Source organism: Peromyscus californicus, unplaced genomic scaffold (assembly GCF_007827085.1).
Source record: "Peromyscus californicus insignis strain IS unplaced genomic scaffold, ASM782708v3 Scaffold_7__1_contigs__length_154581171, whole genome shotgun sequence".
Classification (NCBI taxonomy): Eukaryota; Metazoa; Chordata; class Mammalia; order Rodentia; family Cricetidae; genus Peromyscus; species Peromyscus californicus.
In genome coordinates this window covers 67,165,915-67,184,845 of record NW_026294595.1, presented here as the reverse complement: position 1 = coordinate 67,184,845, position 18,931 = coordinate 67,165,915, and the positions used below count along the sequence as shown (strand labels likewise).

General features: G+C 40.6%; 1 protein-coding gene and 1 pseudogene across 1 annotated transcript in view; both read left to right on the top strand.

Annotated features, from left to right (window-relative positions):
• Positions 1–18,931, top strand: part of Cstpp1 (centriolar satellite-associated tubulin polyglutamylase complex regulator 1) — a 162,696-nt gene that overhangs the window by 12,659 nt on the left and 131,106 nt on the right.
• Positions 11,989–13,965, top strand: LOC128102662 (RNA-binding protein 7-like; annotated as a pseudogene).

The following is an 18,931-nucleotide window of genomic DNA, read 5'->3' as shown; positions in this document are numbered from 1 at the left end:
TAGACCTTCAGGGAGAGTGACTCTGCCTTTTTCCCTTCAAGGTTATACTACAAATATTCTCTGGAGTCTTGTTCATCTTTTCCTTGTCCGGACATTGGGAGGTTTTGGCTTGTGCTCTTTAATAGATATTTGTTTTTTTAATCTCATATTTCTAAAGCAGCAACAAATTACAAGAAGAAGTAGTTGATTGGTCTTACATTGTGAAATTTTTCTTTCTCTTAGTGTGGTGAGAGAAAATCACTGTGGTTGAGAGATTTAACAACAGGCTCGCCACCTTGAAAGTTCTCAGGCTCAGCCAATTAATAACAGCAGCTTTTGTTTTACATAAGGAAGTTTACCAGGAAACAATCTATATTTGTTTTTCTTGTTGATTTTATTTTTTAAATGACATGTATATATGTATATCTGTGTGTGGGTTTGTGCGCATTAGTATAGTACCAATTTGAGGCCAGAAGGGGGCGTCAGATTCTTGGATCTAGAGTTACAGACACTTGTGATATACCTGATGTGGGTGCTGGGAACTGAACTCAGAACCTTTGCAAAAGCAGGAAGCTCTCTTAACCCTGGAGCCATCTCTCAGTCCCCAATTTATATTTTTAAATGACAGAGTTATTACTGAAATATCTTCTTCTACTTTTGTAGTTATTTTCATAATATTTTGGGCAGCAATCCCTGAGAAGACTCCTAAGGATCCTTTACAAGAGTTCATCTTTTATTTCCAATTATGGTTAGTAGTATTTGGGTACTTCATTTCTGAGGTCTTATTTTCATTAGATGACATATTAAGGGGATAGGCTATTTTATTTAAATTCTAAATCTGAGGCAAGATTCATTCCTTTTTATTATTTATTTATTTTTAAAGAAGCAGCATCTTATTTTAAAATTATTTTTATTTTAGTGTGTGTTTTGCCTGCATTTATGTATGTGTGGTGTGTCTGTATGTGGTACCCACGGAGGCAAGGAGAGGGCATTGGAACCCTGGAACTGGAGTTATAGATGGTGTGAGCCACCATGTGGGTGTGAGGAACTGAACCTAGGTCCTCTGCAAGAGCATCAGGTGCTCCTCACCACCGAACCACTTCTTCAGCTTCTTTTCTTCTTCTAAACACAGATCCAAGGCAGGCACAGTGGTTCAGCAGTCCAGCGGCCCCAACAGTGTGTTAAGTGAACATGGGTCCAAACCGGCGCCCTTGCTGACTGGAGGGACTGATGTCAGAGACAGAGGAGATGATGGCAGTGCCGTCTGTCTTCACAGCAGGCTCATCTTACGTTTCCTTGCAGAAATAGATTCAGGACATGTGACTTGTCCAAGGTCACTGAGTGAGATGTGTGGAGCTGAAGTTTGAATGAAATGTATCTGACTCCAGCACTTCAGAGGCAGAGGCAGGCAGATCCCTGAGTTCAAGGTCATCCTGGTCTACAGAGAGTTCTTAGACAGCCAAGGCTACACAGAGAAACCCCATCTTGAATAAACAAACAAGCAAATAAATAAATAAACGTAGAAAAAAAGAAAGAAAGAAATTTATCTGACTCCAAAGTAGTATTGGTAGGTGCTTAGATTTCTTTCAAGTTCTGTTATTTCTAAAGGCTTTTTCCTACTTAGTTTTTTCTGTTCAGTTCAGTAAGTTTTTTTTTTCCAGTAAAGATTTAAGTGTCATCAGACTGAGTAAGTGATATTTAGGTATATATGTGTGTGTGTGTGTGTGTGTGTGTGTGTGTGTGTGTATGTGTGTGTGTGTACATATATGCATACAATAACAACTAATGAAAAACAAGGCCATGAATTTGAAGAACAGGGAGGAGTGTATGGGAGAGTTTGGATGGAGGAAAGGGAAGGGGGAAATGTATTTATGTTATAATCTAAAAAAAAAGATTTAAATATACAATTTCAATTTATTTTTTATAGAATATATTGTATGTTCCCTGGATTCTTTGGTAAAATATATAAGAATATAACTCAGCTTTTGGTATGCTGAAAATGATGTGTTATTGTGTGTGTATGTGTATGCGCATGTACATACACACATATGCTATCATACATGTGTGAAGGCTGGACAACTTTGTGGGATTGATTTTCTCCTTCCACCTTTATTTATATGTGTGGTGGCTGCAGTGAGAAATGTCTTCCATGGGCTCATGTATTCGGTGACAGTGTTTGGGAGGTTTTGGAATCTTTAAGAGGTGGATCCTTGCTTGAAGATGCACATCACTGAGGGATAGACTTTGAGAGTTTATAGCCTTGCTCCCCTTCCAGTTCACTCTCTACATTTGCAGTTGAAGATGTGATTTCTCAGCTTCCTGCTCTGGCCAACTGCTGCCATGCTGCCATGCCTCTGGAACCTTAAAAGACAAAATAAACTTTCTTCTGCAAGTTGCTTTTGGTCATGGTATTCTATCACAGCAACAAAAAAATAGCTATTACTGAAGTTAGGACCAGAAAGAGAGTGTAATGTTGCTGTGAGGAACCTATGGTGTTGTTTATTTTATTTTATTTTACTTGGAAGCCTGGAAGACAGTAGTGCTTTGTGTAGAATTCAGTGTTTTTTATTCTTACTTAATGAATGCCCAGCCTTAGCTTGGCTTGTTTCTAGCCAGCTTTTCTAACTTAAATTATCCCATTTATCTTTAACTACATTTTGCCTCTGGGCTTTTTACCTTTCTTTATTCTATGTATCTTTCTTTCTTTCTTACTCCGTGGCTAGCTGTGTGACTGTGTGGCTGTGTGGCTAGCCCCTGGCATCCTCTCCTTCTACTTTTCTCGCTCCCAATTCTTCCCTAGATTTCTCCTGCCTGCCAGCCCTGCCTATTGCTTTCTCCTCCTAGCTATTGGACGTTCATCTCTTTATTTGACCAATCAGATGTTTTAGACAGGCAAAGTAACACAGCTTTACAGAGTTAAACAAATGCAACATAATAGAATGCAACACATTTTTGCACCGTTAAACAAATATTTCACAGAATAAACGTGAATGTAACACATCTTAAGCTTATATTCCACAACAATTACTACCTTATCTACCTTATCTTTTGAGACAGAGTCTCTTCCTGGACCCAGAGCACACCAGTTTGCTAAACTGTCTGGCAGGTGAGCTCTGGGTGTATGCCCATCACTGTCTCTCCATTCACCTCAGTGCCATGGTTACAGGTGTGCATGACCACTCTTGGCTTTTATGTGGGTGCAGGAAATCTAAACTTGTGTTCTCGTTTTTGCACAAAAAGCATTTTATTGACTGAGCCATCTTCCTACTGTCCCTAATTCCAGAACTTTTATCATCTCTCCAAAAAATCTCATACTAAGTTTTACCCCGAACCAACTCCTGGCGACCACTAATCTAACTTTCTATCTCTTTTGGATATTTCTTTTGAAGTCTGAGCATGTTTTCATGTTCATGCATGTTGTGGAATGTTTTCAGGACTTCATTCACTGTTACAGCTGAATAATATTGGACTGTATGGTCTAACACATTTTGAGAACTTGTTTGTCAGTGGATGGATAATTTGGATAATTGTTACTTTTTGAACATTATGAAACTATTGCCTAAACCAAGTTCATAGAGATTTATAATTCTTTTTTATTCTGAGAGTTTTATGGTACTGACTTTACATTTAGGCCTGTGGTCCATTTTGGGTTAATTTTTATATGTAGTTTGAGGTAGGAACTAGGTGTAAAGCAATGGGGCTTCCTTGCTATGGATGCTGAGTCTGGCTGCCTGGATGTGGGATGGCAGTGTAGAACTGTTGAAAATTTGGACTGAAGGTAAATTTACCTATCCTAAATGAGGTAGACTACTTAAGCAAAGTCAGTTTTCTGAACAGAGATTTCTGGAAGTTTGCAGGTGTTTTATTCTGGATAGCACAGGCATGGGCTGGAGAGAAGCTGCTTGCTTTAGCTGTCCCACAGCTCATGTGCTGCTCCCTTTGCTCATTTTCTGCTCTAGTTCAGAATGCAGCATCTGAGAAAGAAATAGAGCCACCATCATTCCTAAAGTTAGTGTTTTCCAGTCAGTCGATGGAAGATGAGTTAAAAATGTCTTAATGTAAGTTGTGTGAAATTCTAAGAAGTTGATTTATGGTCATCTATGTTATAGTCAGGTTTTTATGAATTAATTAGTGTTAGTCATGACCATCTTAAGCTTTCTTTGTGAATTATCCTAATGCTGTAATTCAGTGGAAATAGTTATACTGTGAGGTTGAGCTTTTGTCCTACGGGACAAACTGTGTGACCTTGGGCAGTGTCATTTATAAGACGGAGATAATCTGACTCCTAGGTTGATTGTGAGGAGGTTCAAAGAGATAATGCATGTGAGAGTATTTGGTAGTAACCTTTCAGGAGCAGTTAAAATGTTACTGTTTTAAGTTGTGAAAGTTGTTAGCCCGTTCACTAGACTGTGAGCCCTGAGGACAGGAGTGTGTGTCTTCTGGATGATGTCTGACTTGTGCCATCGTATCCTCCATTTCTACACACAGCAACAGGCTAATGGGCTTTCTTGTTGAATACTTGTTAGCCTGATTAATTCGATCCCTTCATTTATACTTTCTAGAAAAATTATATGGTTCAAACAAAGTAGGAAGCGGTGTATGGTGGCTCACATCTATAATCCAAGCACTCAAGAAGTGAGGCAGGAGGATTGTCACAAACTCCAGAATAAGTTCTAGAGCAGCTTGTGCAACAGACTAAGATGCTGTCAGAATGTAAAATGGGGTAAGAGAGTTTACCGCTTTTTCAAAGGACCCAGGTTCAGGGTTTGGAACCTACATCATAGTTCACCTGTAACTCCTGTTCCAGGAGATGTTACGACTTCTCCTGCTCTCCTTGGCTCCTGCACACACATGGAGTGTGCACTCAGATACACTCGGGCATTCATACACAGATACATAAAATACAGTAAGTCTCAGAAAAACACCTTAAGCCGGGTGATGATGGCGCATGCCTTTAATCCCAGCACTTGAGAGGCAGAGGCAGGCGGATCTCTGTGAGTTCGAGGCCAGCCTGGGCTACAGAGTGAGTTCCAGGAAAGATGCAAAGCTACACAGAGAAACCCTGTCTTGAAAAACAAAAACACAAACAAGCAAACAAACAAAAAACAAAAACAAAAAAAAGAAAGAAAAACACCTTAAATAAATGCCAGAAAGGAAGTTATTTTTCTTTTGAGGATAGACAGAGTGGAGAGGTATACTCCAAGCTGCCAGAACAGGTTTGGGCTTCTATTATCCTGTCTATCCTAGCTATGGATTTGGTCCCTTTTCTCAGAATCCATGGGCACTGAAGAAACTTATCTCTTCAGATAAATAAGGGACATCACTCATTATACTTAGTTCTATTTAAGTACTTTCTAGAAGACTCAAAAGATTTTGCTTATATTTTATAATTTAATCATATGACCAAAGCAGCTACAAGAGAAGCTGAGAAATGTGATCTTTACATGAATTTGTGTATGTGTGTGTGTGTGTGTTGTGAAGGGGAATGATTTATAAAAGAAAATATCACCAAGCATGATGGCACATGTCTTTATGTGCACTTGGGAGGCAGAGGCCAGCCTGGTCAACATAGCAAGTTCCAGACTAGCAGGGCAATAAAACCCTGTCATCAATAATAATAATAAAATAAGAAAAAATATTCGTAAATTTACATAATCTGTGGTAGAGCCTGGTATTTGAAAACTATAGCAATGTCTTTAACCTTAGATACATATTCCAATTTGTATCTGGAGATTTGAGGAACAAGAGATGAAATAAAAGAGAATATATATCCATAGAGAAATATTAAATTTTTGTGATCAAAATAAAAATTTAAGGTTTCTAGCAGAAAACAAAATCAATGTTTATTTATTTATTTGTTTGTTTGTTTGTTTTTGAGACAAGGTTTCTCTGTGTAGTCCTGGCTGTCCTGTAACTAGTTCTGTAGCCCAGGCTGGCCTCGAACTCACAGAGGTCCACCTGCCTCTGCCTCCCAAGTGCTGGGATTAAAGATGTGTGCCACCACCACCTGGCAATCAATATTTATAAAAAGCAATATTTATTATCTCGTAAGAGAATATGTAATAAAATTATGAGAAATATAGTACCAACTAAAGTTTTAAAAGGCAGAAAAATGAAAAAGGAAAAATCATAGAAAATGGAGAAGTAAATAGTTGACTCAGTTTGAACCCTCTGTGTGCACGTGTTCTTAGTTCCTTTTTCTTTAGCTTTTTTGGTCTCCAAGGAATCAGTGTTCAGTTTTTGTCATGATTTGTTTACTTTGTTCAAAGAAAAACTTCAGCATTATGATTACACATGGAAATGCAGAAAACTTCAAAGTCACATTTAAGTAAGCCCAAGAATTCTGCATCCTGAATCAGGAGGGGGAGAAAGTAAGGACCCTGGCTTATTTACGAGTAAAATGATGGGAGTTGAACAGCGTGAACTCAGAGTCCTGCTCCGTAAGCTTTTGTAATTCAGGAGCATCGATGGAACAGTAATGGAGTGTCTGACTATTGCGTCCAGATCTCCCTTATCTGCAGACCTCATGTAGTACCAAACCCTGTACTTAACCATATTCCTGACTCGCAGTAACTGAGACCGTGGAAAGCAAAACTGTGGGAATGGAAGGAGTGCTGTGCAATCCAGAGGCCAATGGGACAGAGTCTGTGGTGAGGCTTAATTGATTTCCTGGTAAAAGAGCAGTGTGTTGGAGGACAGGGAATTTGCAGGTTGGGGGTTTTAGTGGTCCCTCATTATGTTGTTGCCGAACTTGAGGAGAGTGGTAGGAAAAAAGATAAAAAGAAAACAGACCATCTGTATCTAGGGACAGCGATGTGTGTTCTATGCCATTGTTTCCTTCTTTTCTTTTTCATGTAGGTAGTGAACCCCCAAGGATCTATAAGTGACTTTTAGGAGATTCTTTGATGCTGTGTATGGATTAAATATATCCTCTTTTCTATGATAAAACTCTGCATCTTAAGTTGGATTTTTATCACAACCTAAAAACCCACCTCATCTTTTTTTGGGGGGAGGTGGGTAGTGTTTGGGAACAGAGTCTTAGTAGCTGACTGTCCTGGAGCTTACTATGTAGCCCAGGCTGGCCTAAGCTCTTGGTGATTCTCCTGCCTCAGCTCATGAATCCTGGGATTATGGGTACAAGCCACTGTAACCAGCTCTAAAGGCACTGACTCTTAGAAATGGACACTAAATTCTCCAGATGATTAAGAGGAGAAGGAAGACCATGCCAGTGGTTCCACAATAGCATCCATGGGCTGGGAGTTCAGCTCAGCATCACGGCACTTGCTTATCCTTAGAGCAGGCTCTGCTCCATTCCCCATCCACTCAAAAAAAATAAGTGTGTGTAATAAAACATATGAGTGGTGGGAGATGTGCCAGCATATGGTTTTGAGCCTTGGCTTTCATTATGATCTAAGTGTCCTTGGACAATTATATAACCTCCTTAAGCCTCAGTTTGCCCAGCTATAAGATGGGATGGATATCTACCTTAATTTGTGGTTGTGAAAATTAAATAGACAACACAGGCTAAGCACAGAGTGCATGGCTTTGGCACATAGTAGCTCACCCTCCCCCACAGGGTTTGGTTTTTTATTGTCCTGACTGTCTACTTCACTTTGAAGGACTGAGCCTCACAAATCCTTCAGAGAACTACTTAGTGATGTGCATGTGCACACTCGAGGAGACCACATCTTCTGAAGTGGCTTGTTAGAGGCTCTTTCCCATGCAGATTTGCAAACCAAGTGTGTAAAAATCACACGCTGCACTTGTTGCCTGGCAGCACGTGTCCCTGAGTGGTAGGACATGGCTTGCATTGTAATGTTATCAGTGCTGGGGCCAGCTGGCTGGACGTGGACTGCCACTTGGGCTAGGGACTCCATTCCTCAACAAAACAGCAGCCAGCACTAGGGTTAACAGAAAATGACAAACCAGCATGGATGAGGGAGGCGCCAGCAGAGCAGCGGGACGTCCTTTGATTTGCTTCTGGTATTTGCATGTCTTTCTTGTGATGTCTGTGAAAGGTTCAGAATGACAAAGTTTTTAAAAGACCTGCTGACTCGGCCTGGAAAATGTGAGAAACCTCCCGTTTAGTGACCTATTATATCCAGCTAGCCTGCGTTTTCTATATCTTTTTCTTCATTTTTTATTAATGCAAACATTTGCATGAAGACAGAACCCTTGCTTCTTAAAGAGTTCATCTGCTCCTGCTGCTCACTGGCCATGCCATGCAAGAGCACAACAGAACCTTTGTTACGCTTTCGGCAAAGCTGTTTATGAACGGTGGCTTACTGAGCACTGCTTCCTGTGCTGTGGACTTCCATTCTCTCGAAAAAGAAAATAGTTTTTCGGAGTGAAAAGAATTTAGACTTTCTTTTATTCAAGTCCTGGATGTCCAAATGACAAGTAGCCCCCAAATTTGTGAGGGACCGGTGATTGCATCGAATGCAGTTTTTCACTTTACCTTGGACATAATGGGGCTCTTAGTAACAACAGAAGGAACAAGTGCTTTCTCATTGGAATAGAGAGAAGGCAGAAAAAGGCAGCATGAGGAGTGCTTGAGAGGAGGACAGAAGCAGCTTCCTGTGAGAGCCCTAATATTGTAGTAGAGTGTGTTTTGGTCTTGGGTGTTTCCCACCTGGGAAGCACAGGCCTGCGGCGCCTGCATTGAGTCAAAACTAGCACCACCGCTTACAAATAGTGTGCACAGTTTATGTAGTCAGTCAGTAAACATTTGAATGACTGTTGGATGGAAGATGCTGAATGACCCTCAGTGTTAAGGAGGATAAAAGATAAATGACTCATGATACCTGTCTATTTTTAAGAACAAGAGGTCTGACAGAACATTTTGTACATGGGTAGCAGGAATAGCCTGTGTCCAGGAGAAGATGCCAGGGACATATCCAGGATAGGCGTTAGGGGGTTCAGAAAACGAGAAGGTTGTTTGTAGCTGGAAGAGAATTTGGGAACACTTCCCAAAGATGATGGATGGATTTGATCTGGGCCGGGTGGGAAGTACAGGACTGGCTCGTACAACCTTGCTAAAAGTAACGAGTCAAAGATTATCGGTTTGGTAAAATGATCCGAAGTATATTCTCATAGGTGTTTTGTAGTGCTTTATACCATTAATGTAGATGATATGCTAAACGTTAGCATGAGTCTTGTGAGTAAAGTAACCTGGGACCTCCCTATCTAGCCTGTACTGTTCAGGCATTCATCCCATGTGGGTTTTGTGCACTTTGGGCTGGGCCTCTGGGGCATCTGTAAATATCTACAATGGCTTTCTTTGCTTTTGTAACAGAAATAGAAAGGACCAGGCTTACCAAGCATTGTTAGAGTCATATCCACGAGCAGGCTGTGGACAGCTCTCAGTGGGGATTTGACAGGTGAGCCTGCCATTTGAAAACAGTCTCCCTCTTTAACAGAGGCCTTCTCCACACAAGGCAGAAGGGCAGGAGTTCTAAGCCCATGAGCGTTAGTCAACTTAGATGAGACTTGTCTAGTTGCCAAGTGGGGGAAGTGAGAAGCTGTTACTGTTATCACAGTGCCAGCTATTTAAAAAACAACCAATGCTTTAAACAGAAAATACCAGGTAAATTATAAAGTTTTATGTTAGTATCTTATGACTGTTATCATTAACCTGAATTAAATCTCAGGTTGCCAATGTAAGAAATTCTGAGAATTTTATCAGGATTTGTAAATTGCCCTCCAAGAACTACAATCCTGGGTGACTGCATAGGACAATTCATTTTCACCCTGTGGCTTTACCATTCATTGCCTGATGCAACATTTTAAGTGGCATGTCCCTGACCCCAGGATTGACAATTTACAGGGTTGGGTTGGGATTTGAAACCTAAAACCTATCATGCTCTCTGGAAAATAGATTTACGCAAGTTGACTTGATAACTGCATTCCTCCATGGGTCACTCACTGTCTTTGCAAAGTTTTTGTCACAACAGGCATTACTTGGTTCTTCTCGGGTTCCTTAGTTGCCTCTGGGAAGTGTAAATACCACGTTGGAGTCCTCTGGTGTTCAGGAAGTACATTCTCATATCATCAGCTAGCTGAGCACTCCAAGCCTGAATCTGCATGGAAGCCTCCTTAAAAAGAGATTCTGTAGTTTCTGGTATTTGGAATTGCTGGACTCCAACCTACTAATTCTGTGTTATGAGATTTAGTCTGGAAATGCTATGGCAATGCAATGTAAGCACTTAGCCTTAATTGGCATCCCCAAAATATGTCACCAGTTTTAGGGAAGGAGAAGGGAGAGGGGAGGATTAATGGTTGACCAGAGACTGTTTGACCAGTGAGACTCTCCGTTCTGTACATCTGTTAACTGGTACAATGCCTCTTTGGGCTGAGTGAAGTAGTTTGGGTTTCTATCCTCTACTTTACCCAGAGATCTTTAGTCCACTCTTGCTTTCTGGTTGTCACAGGTAATGTTAGCTTGGGTGTTGTGCTTTGCCTGCTTCCGGCATGCCTTCTGGTGCTTTGGCTACACAGAGGCAATGCATGAGTTTTGTCTGTTTGATAATCAACCATTAAAGTAAAGGATTGTTTCTAAATTTGTAAATTTGTTCTCAGAATCCTCCATTTGGTATATATAATAGTGCTTTTTTGGGGAGTGGTGGCTAGGGAACTTCTACCTCAGCCTTTCCAGTAGCTGGGATTGTGAGTGGGTACCCCCACAATTGCACTAGTGTAGCTCTTTAAGGGTGGCTGTGTTGTGCAGTCCAGACCAGAAGGGCCTGAGTTTAGAGTCTGTCTTCATAACCGAGTAGCCTTTTAATGTTTTCTGTTACAGTTGGTAAAAATACGAACAGGGTGTTAATAGAAGAAGTACAAAACAAACTTCCCATTGAACTGTGACAGCATTAGCTGGAATCAATGAAACTAAAAGGCTGCAGAGAGTGGTAGTGTGTGCTTTTAGCTCCTGAACTTGGGAGGCAGAGGCAGGAGGATCTCTGTGAGTTTAAGCCAGCCTAGTCTACATAGGGAGTTTCAGGTCAGCCAAGGCTGCATAGTGAGACCCTGTTTCAAAGCAAACAAATCAGAAAACTAAAAGTAACAAAAGGTATTTTGTGTTGTTAAATTAGCAAAATTAGTAAATTTTAGGTGAAGGATAGTAAAAGTAAATCCTGCTGAGACCAGGAAGAGTGTAAATTGGAATCGCCACTTTTTTGTTGTTCGTTTTGGATTTTTGAGAGGGGTTCTCAGGCAGCTGTGGCATGGCCTCCGACTTACTATGCAACTGACGCTTGCCTTGAACTCCCGATCCTCTTGTCCTCCCCTGCGGAATACTGAGATTATAGGCACGCACCACCACCCTCTTGTCCTCCCCTGCGGAATACTGAGGTTATAGGCACACACCACCACCCTCTTGTCCTCCCCTGCGGAATACTGAGGTTATAGGCACGCACCACCACGCCCAGTTTGGACTAGCCGCTTTGTTGTCTGTGTCTGTAAATGTGAAGACAGCATGTGTGAAAACTGGCATCCTGTAAAATGCCAGTTTCATTTTGAGAGGACTACTTGTACATGTGTGCAGGGAAATATGCAAGAATGTTCAGTGGGGCTGGGGAGTTAAGTCAGTTTGTGCCTACCATGCACAAAGCACTGGTTTTGATCCCCACTTTTAAGTGGGAGTGGGAAGGGTTGAACACAGTGCAGTTTGTTACAGAAAAAAACATGAAGACAACTTAAATATATATCAGTAGGGAACTATGTACCTTTGGGAAATACTCAAGGATCAATTGATTTTGTATTTTTTAAAATTATTTATTATTATGTATACAGTGTTCTGCCTGCATGTATACCTGCATGACAGAAGAGGGCACCAAATCTCATTATGGATGGTTGTGAGCCACCATGTGGTTGCTAGGAATTCAACTCAGGACCTCTGGAAGAACAGCCAGTGCTTTTAACCTCTGAGCCATCTCTCCAGCCTGATTTTGTATTGTTTTATGAAAATTAAACAGACATCAAGTAGAAACAAGGTGTGTTCATATTTTTGTCATTTATATAAAAACCAGAATGTATATTTTTAGTATTTTAAAAATATTTTATTAAGGCCAGGTGGTGGTGGCATACACCTTTAATCCTAGCACTTAGGAGGCAAAGGAGGCAGATCTCTGAGTTCGAGGCCAGCCTGGTCTACAGAGCTAGTTTCTGAACAGCCAGGGCTACACAGAGAGACCCTGTCTCTTAAAAAAAAAAAAACCAAAGAGACAAGAAAGCTTTTAAAATTTTATTCATTCATTTGTTTGTTTGTTTGTTTTGTGTGTATATGGGGCAGAGGTGTGAACATGTTTAGAGGTCAGAAGACAACTTTTAGAAGTCAGTTTTTCCTTCCACCACATGGGTTTTGAGGATTATACTCAAAAGGTCAGGCTCCGTGACAAGTATTCCTACCTCTGAGCCATCTTGCTAGCCCATATTTCTATTTTTTTTTTAAAGCATTCTTCTTAGGGTGGGAATGCAGCTCAGTTAGTAGAATGCTTGCCTCATATGTCCAAAGTTAGGGGTTCCACAAAACTGATTGCGATGGTATGTACGTTCAGGCCCAGCACTTGGGAGGTGGAGGCAGGAGGATCAGAAGTCCAAGGTCATCCTACATCATGAGTTTAAAGCCTGCCTGGGCGCAGTGGGGTCGGTCGGTAGGCCTGCCTGAGCAGTCAGACTAAGCCAGAGACTGGAAGTGATGCGGCCACTGAGGCCAACTGCACTCGGTGGGCAACCTGGAGACCAAGGTGACGGAGGAGCTCCTCTTCAAGCTGTTCCACCAGGCTGGACCAGTAATAAAGGTGAAAATCCCAAAAGATAAAGATGGCAAACTGAAACAGTTCGCATTTGTGAATTTCAAACACGAAGTGTCTGTTCCTTACGACATGGATCTTCTCAATGGAATCAAACTTTTCAGGAGGCCTATCGAAATTCAGTTTGGATCAGGAAATAGTCACACCTCTCAGGGTGCCAGTGTGTCATATCCCCAGCATCATGTTGGAAATTTAAGCTCTACCTCCACATCTCCTAACAGCTATGAAAGGAAGGTGGGTAACATAACTCCGTCAGCACGGATGGTCCAGAGGTCCTTCTCTTCTCCAGAAGATTATCAGCAGCAAGCAGTGATGAACAATATTTTCAATTATATGTTGAGAAATTTGGTTCTTCACATGCAGATCAGTCAGGATTTTTGCCTTCAGGTCAATCACACACTCATAGCTTTAACTAGTCTTCCAGCTCCCAGTGGTGCCAAAAAGCACTGTCATTACAGCGTAAAAGACAGAATTCTCACCCCTAACCAGGAGATAGACACTATAGCCGTGAGCAGCGTTACTCTGATCATGGGTCTGACTATCATTACAGAGGAGCCCGAGAGGATTTCTACTCTGACGACAGGAATCATAATGGCTGGAGCCATGACTGTGATAACAGAAGGGACAGTAGTAGAGGAGGGAAATGGCCCTCATCTCGACACTAACAAGCATTCCAAGGACATTGTTTACAGGGCCATTTTAGGCCCTTTTAATTAAGTCGTTCTGGAAGTATTTCTAAAAACTGTACGGAGTAGCCCCACAATTTTCCACCTGTGTTTGAAGGAAATTTTTTTGAACCCGGCAACAGTTTCATAGAGAACTGGGAACCGTGGCTCCACATTTGTTACTTCAGTTACCTTCCCTCGGGGTTTCAGAAGAGGAAGGATTTTATACAAGAGAGTGGGCCACCACTCCAGTCATTTCAGCCTAGGAAAGATGAACTGTATAGATTGGTTCATTATAAAGCAAACATTTTAATTATCTCACCCTTTTGTGTTGCAGGTAATTTCTTGGTAATGAAATCATTTTGGTGTATATAGTAGGAATCATCCAAGTTGGTAGTCTATCTGCATTTTATTAATAAATGAGAAAATAGGACTTCTCAGTAATCCATTTTATTAACTGTTTATTTAAAACAGTTTATTGGTTTTACTTGGGGATAAATCATATTTTCTAACTCAGAATTTAAGTACAAATTCTGTGGTATGCTCTTGAATTTTTATCACAATTGAACACACATTATAAATCTATACTAGTTCATTCTAAGAACTTTAAAATTCTTTCATTAAATTATATCTGATGTGTGTGACTAGTCACTCAGGAGGTTAAATATCTACATATATATTTTTACATAAAAAGACAGTGTTGATGAAAATTCTTTTTAAAGGAACAATGATGTTAATACATAGATAAAATGGCAAAATGTTTCACTGCAAGGATTATAATTTTGAAATTTTGTTTAACAAAACTTTCATGTTTCAAGATCCTGATGCTCCTTCACTGCAAATCATTTTTAAGAATTTATCCTGTGAAAAATGTGGCTCCTCTTTATACCACAGCATTTATACTATGTTCCTTTTTAATATATTAAATACATTTAAAAAAAAAAAGCCTGCCTGGACTCCATGAGACCCTGTCACAAGAAGCAAAGGAAACTAGAAAAGCAAGGAAGAAAGTTTGCGTCTTAAACCGAGGAGACCAGTCACCCATTGACTGACTGGTCTGTGTCTTCTCTGTGTCATCTGAGCCCGTAAACAAATTAGAGTGTAGAATTTGAAAGCCGACAGACAAAAGCCTAGAGGTGTTTATTAAAGTTTATAACTTAACTGTCTAATTTACCCTATAAGCACCTTTCCTAGTGTTAACAGTGAAAAGCTAATGTACATGTTGGAAGGGACACATGGAAGGTTTGGGGTCTTATTTTCTTCTCCTCCCCCCTTGTTTCATTGAGACAGTCTTGCTGTGTAGCCCTGGTTAGTCTTGAACTTCTAACAATACTCTTGCCTCAGCCTCCAGAGTGCTGGAATTACAGGAGTAAACCAACTTGCTCTGTGCTTTTGAGAGGTAGTGAAGTCGAGTGGGAGAACTTCTGCTTTGGGGTCAAACCTAGGTGTGAATCCTAGCTCTGCCAGTCACATGGACTTCAGATGGCTCCCTGACCTCTCTCTGCTGCAAAAGAAACTCTTGCCTGCTTCACTGAGCTGTATGGGAATTAAATGTGATCGTTTTCTCATTTCCTCATCCCCTTTGGTCAAGGGCAATTGGTTTAGTGTGGGCTAAGATCAAAGATGTTCTTGCAGATGATAAAATGTTTTAGCAGAACACACTGTTTTCTAGGACCCAGATAATACCAGGAAAGACGGAAGATGAAAATAATAAACTTAGAAGTCTGTAGCCTGTAAATCCATTTAGCCATTTGTTTGTACTTCACATGGTCATATATAGGGTAATATTAGTAATTTGTAAGTGATATTGAACTTGAGACATATAAGCAGTTTACATGACAGGCTGGTGGCTAAGCAGACTTAGTTTCCTCATCCTAAAGAACAATTTGAATTTAGTTTAACAGACATTTATTTGTGCTTACCCAGCATTTGAGTCTTGAGAGCACAAGGAATGACGTGTGCTTCAAAAAAGTTCTGGAACGAGAGGAGGCAGTCAGGTTTAAGATAGAATATATGTGCACATACACTCTGCTTCTTCCTAAACTGCTGGGCCCTTGTGTTTATTGATAGCATGTTTAGTAACTCATTAATATATTCCTGATAAGACTTGTTTATTCAAGTGTTGAGACTGTTTTAAATGATAATTTAAAAATGAAAATGGTGTAACTAATGTTGTAGGTGGAAATTCTAGACTCCTCAAGCAAGAATTTCCAAATGGGCTCCCTTATCATTTAATTGTGAAATAAAAAGCTAGCACTTTGATGGTATTTATGTTTGGGAAGAGAGTAAAAGGAAACCATTTTGGACTTTCCCCATGTAAATTAGGGCCTTCTGAGTAATTAGCAGTTAATAAGTAAATGCTTCCCACAAGTTTAAAAGCCATAGCTAAAATGGGTATATGATTATGTAAATTATTATAGATATAAAACCCTTTTTTTGTTTGTTTTTTGAGACAGAGTCTCTCTACATAGTCCTGGTTGTCCTGGAACTCACAATGTAGATCAGTCTGGCCTTGAACTCACAGAGATCCACCTGCCTCTTCCGAGTGCTGTATTAAAGTAGGTTTTTATCAGACACATTTTTAGTCCCAGTCACTTTAAAGCAGGAGCCACTTCAGTATAAAGAGGTAGAGTGATCAGCATAGTCCAAGTCAACAGAACCACGAAGTTTCTGATCCACAGTTTCCGTCACTCACTTGGTTCACATAAGGATCAGGCAATGTTTACTTATACTTCATTTTACTTGGATTTTCCATTTGAGCATGATGAAGGTATAAATGTCTACCTCAGACAACACTATCTGATCATGACTTTTGCAAGTAGGCATTAATGAGGATTTCAGGACAGTGAAGCGTTATTGGTACGTGTTAGAAGACTTAATCCTGATCGCGTTGTGGAAGTCACAGCAAAGCAGGAGAGGAAAAGACAGTCTGAAATGCTTTTCCTTCTCCAGAAAGGCAGCTCAGGTGCCCAGATATCTTTCCCCTCCGGGGCTGCAGGTGTGCTGTTTGAATTCTTTAATCACTCACATAAATTAAAGCTATTCCTTTGCATTTACAAAGCAGCACTCTTCACGTTTATTGCCGGGCAGGAGCCTTGGACTTACTAAGTCTCATTGAAGTTTGATCAACTGTAAGGATTTTCAGGGCTGGGTGGTACACCTAACCACAGAGAGCACTAGACTGATAAGAGCTGCAGGTGAGGAAATTAGGAAGAGCAATTAGAGAGAGCTTCACGCTTGTTCTCGCTAGGCTGGTCGGAATTCCCACAGAGGAGCCTTTCCCTCCTGTCTCTGTGGCTCTTTTTAACTCCTACCCTTAGCTCAGATTAAAGAAAACACCAGCGCTTTCTAGTTCCACTTTGTGACCTGCAAAGGGGTGGGGTGAATACTTTGTAGTAGAGTGAGTGGTTCTTGGAAATTTGGAGACAAGTCCTGACTTCACACAGGTGCTGGTCGGTGTGCAGGCAGAGACAGGACAGAAAGGTGCTCACACACGTGACACTCATGTGAGTACATGTGTGCCCCCAGTTCACATGGGCAGGGCTGGGTCACACCCCTCAGATGATTTTGCTTCCCTCTGTCTTATGTTCTTTGTAACATGGAGATAACTTTCACTTCCGTGGCTAACTGTAAAGCGTTAATGATGAGGCATTTTGTGAAGAGCATGGATGCTGGGACAAGACAAACCTCGATCTGAATCTCAGCTGCCCTTACTCCAGCTGTGTGACCTTGAGCTCGTTGCTCTAATTCTCTAAGCCTCAGCTACTCCAGCTGTGAGATAGAAGAACACTAATACTTATCATAAGATTGTTGCCAGTATTAGATAAAATAATGCATTGGAACAGTTAGTACGTTATCTGGCACATTGTTCAGTAAGTTGGGTAGAGGCTCAAAAATGTAGGTGTTATTTGTAATATAGTAAACTAAGTGTCTTGACTGGATGATAAATGTTAAACAGATACAGCCCCACCCTCTCCAGACTATTTAAAAAAAAAATCTCCTTTTTTGCCCCAGGATGAAAATACTTTGATTCTAACTACTATAAAAGCACTCCCACTGACTTTTAGTCCCTGGGGCTAGGGAGGAGAAGCAGCAGGATTTGCTTCTAAGTAGAAGTTCTTTCATTTCTACTACCAAAAGGGGGAGGGCCTACTGAATTCTTGTACTAGCCTTAGGTGCAGGTAAGCCATCAAAAGCCAGAGAGCCCAAGGAAGGAAGGGTTTTGTAAGATCAGTGCTCAGTGGGTAGCAGAAAGGAGGGATACAGCAGTGAAAACGTGGCTGTGGTTGATTATCAGTCTGGCTATGGTTTTCCTCTCACTTTAATATACTTGATTATGATGGTTAAAATATTGAGAACAGTGTTAGAATTTGACATGTATTATTTTGCGGCTTTATTCTCAAGACTGATTGACAAGCACCTTTCCTTTTTTATTCCTTTTTCTGTTTGTCTTTACTATAGAATTAAGTTACATAGCTTTGTACACTTGATAAAGCCCCAAACAAGTGTAAATTAAGTAACTATTCAAAATTAAGCTACAAAAGGCAGTCACTCAAACCCAGGTCTTTCTAAATTTAATATACTATTAAATACACTGGGCACAGAACCACAAGCCCTTATTCCCAACACTTGAGAGGGAGGCAGATCTCTGTGAGTTCAAGGCCAGCCTAGTCTGCATGGTGATTCCAGACCAGCCAAGGCTATATACGGAGATCATATCTCAAAAAATAAACAAATAAATCTATCTCTTTACCTCTCTATCTCTCTGTCTACATATATCTATCTATCTTTACAAGACTGTGTTTTGACAAAAACAGATTTTAATTATTAACATTATTGTACATTATTGGTTTTGTGGGGGGGGTTGTTGTTGTTTTGTTTTGGTTTGGTTTTTGGTTTTTCGAGACAAGGTTTCTCTGTGTAGTTGTGGTGCCTGTCCTGGATCTCCCTCTGGTCTGGCCTCAAACTCACGGAAATCCACCTGGCTCTGCCTCCCGAGTGCTGGGATTAAAGGCGTGAGCCACCACTGCCCTGCAATTATTGTTAATATTATACAAATTAATTGATTTTACTGTGACCTTTCCAGATACACATGTACCTCATGCATTGATCATATCCGCCCTCCCTTCTCTGCCCTCTGTGTCCCACTCCCCTTTCATCCTTTCCTCAGTCCCTAACAACCCCTTTGATACTTGTCTTTCTATGTCAAACTTATATTGACAAGTTTGTGATTAATTCACACATTTCCAAGTGTATCTAATAATAAGTATACCTAATAAGTTCTTGCTATTTCCCAAGGTTAAATGATGTACATCTATAACAGCACTGAAATTTTCATGTTCCTTAACCTTTTCCAGTGACTTTTTAAAATTAGAGATCTGAATTTTCTTTAGGATCAGACCATCCATTTCCTGGAATATATTTTTGTTCATGCACAGATGGGAGAGGATGAAGGAAAGAGCCTGCAGGAAAGAAGGG